A 2,056-nucleotide genomic window follows, 5' to 3' on the forward strand; every position below is an offset into this window, starting at 1 on the left:
CCTTTTTTTTTTCCTCGACAGCTCATGATTCATAAAAAAAGAAAATATGTTTCTTATTATGACGAATGCGACTTTTCTGCAAAGATGACTCTTTTTCATCCGCCCACCTGTGTTTTTGTGGTGTAGGCAGTATAGCCCCCCCCCCCCCCCCCCCCCTCCCTCTCCCTCCCTCCCTCTCCAGGCGATCGCCTCCCCCTTCTTTTTTCACTCGCAAATCTTAGTGGTGCCACTGGATTGTAAAAAATTCAGAGGCTGGGGTGCAGCCAAGCATGCATGGCTGAGACTGGATCAGTAGTCTGTGTACTATGATGCTAGGATGCAGTTGATGGATGCGTGCATGTTGCAAGTATGATTAGACTGCACTAACCACAGCATCATGGCTTTATTAATCGAAGAGCTAGCAAGTGTACTTAGCAATGATCCATGGAGGAAACAGATGCTGGTGGCCTGTTGGGCTTTCAAGCGTCGTTGCTTTTAGAAAGTAGGATGCAGCTGGTAGTTTAATGGAGAAAATGAAGGGTCATGAGATGGTAGTAGACAAAGAAAAAGGAGGAAAAAGAAGCTGGATGCTTCGTCAAATGTTGTACTAGTTAATTGTGAGATATCGCTCCAGCAGGATTCAAGTATAGCAGCAGGAAATCTTGCATAGATTCTGCAAAACTTAAAAGTCGAAAACTGTCATCTGCAATCAAGGCAAGCTTGTATACATGTGCATGTGTGATTCATCAGACAAACTGAAGGAACATATTTGCATTTCAGTTCTGTAGAATTCTTTCAGTACACTCACTGTTTTTTTTTTCTTTCAGGCGACACACGTAGAGACTAGACAATCCACTGCTGAAACGTAACCAGACTGACACACTACTAAGAGCAAAGTACATTGCTACACGTAAGAAGTCTCATAGGTCGTCTCATGCAGTGTCACGAAGGATATTTTAGTATGTGGAGAAGAGAGAGTGACGAGAGAAATAAGTCGAGTTATTGTTGCCATACAACTCATAATATTTCCTTTTTCATATACACAAATTAAAGAATTATATAGTTCTACCGGATGTCAATGCATGAGACCATCTATTAGACGATACCAATGCACTTGCCCTAACAACCGACTATGTATCTTTCTCAGACTGCCTCTATAGTCTACAGAGAAAGAGAAGGCATGCATGCCATGTTAGTTGGTGTATATTAATAGAGGCCGGCCAGTAGTGTGAAGCTTAAGCAAGCATACTAGGTATATATGCATCTTTCGAGGAACCCTTTTGTTAAGCAAGCAGAGCGGAGGATATTTGTTTCAGGAACTGCATTGCAGGACCAAACTCTGCACTTCAACGCACACCCCACCACCACCGTACCTTTGCGTTTGGCACCGCCGCTTCCAATTGTTCTCTTCACGTGCAAGTGAGGATTTCAACTCAAAGTCTTAAATAATACATACACCATATATTTTCTCCCTGTCTTACAACTGAAAGGAAGGCTGATGCAGAGTCCAGGTCCTAGAAGGAAGGCAAGGCTAGACCAATTCAGTAGCTGCAAGCCATGCCAATTTCTCCCTACTGTTGTGCACGCTTGTGGTGCGGGCTACAGCTGGGAGAAAGATTAGACGTTGAGAGGACGTAACGCGGTGGATGTGGATCGGAGTGAGGACAAGAGTTGGGGATGGCCGGATGGATCGGAGGATGACAGATGTAAAGTGCCCTAGCTAGCTCCTACATCTACACATCTTCCTTTGGTCCTTCTTATTTCCCAGTTTGTCGTCCAGAGCAGGCAGTCACTGGTGCGTAAAGAATCAGTGTGATCAACTGCTCATTCAGCGGATGCGGATCAATTCGCTTGTGAGCTCTGAAGAAATAATACTGAGTAGCTGCTACTAGTAACAGGGGCACGCAGTCAAAATTATGGGGTGTTTGGTTCACTGACTTATTTTTAGCACCCGTCACATCGAATGTTTAGATACTAATTAGGAGTATTAAACGTAGACTATTTACAAAACTCATTACATAAGTGGAGGCTAAACGGCGAGACGACCGGACGGTCACGCAGGATCATCTGCATTCAG

The sequence above is a fragment of the Setaria italica genome, chromosome III (assembly GCF_000263155.2).
Source record: "Setaria italica strain Yugu1 chromosome III, Setaria_italica_v2.0, whole genome shotgun sequence".
Lineage (NCBI taxonomy): Eukaryota > Viridiplantae > Streptophyta > Magnoliopsida > Poales > Poaceae > Setaria > Setaria italica.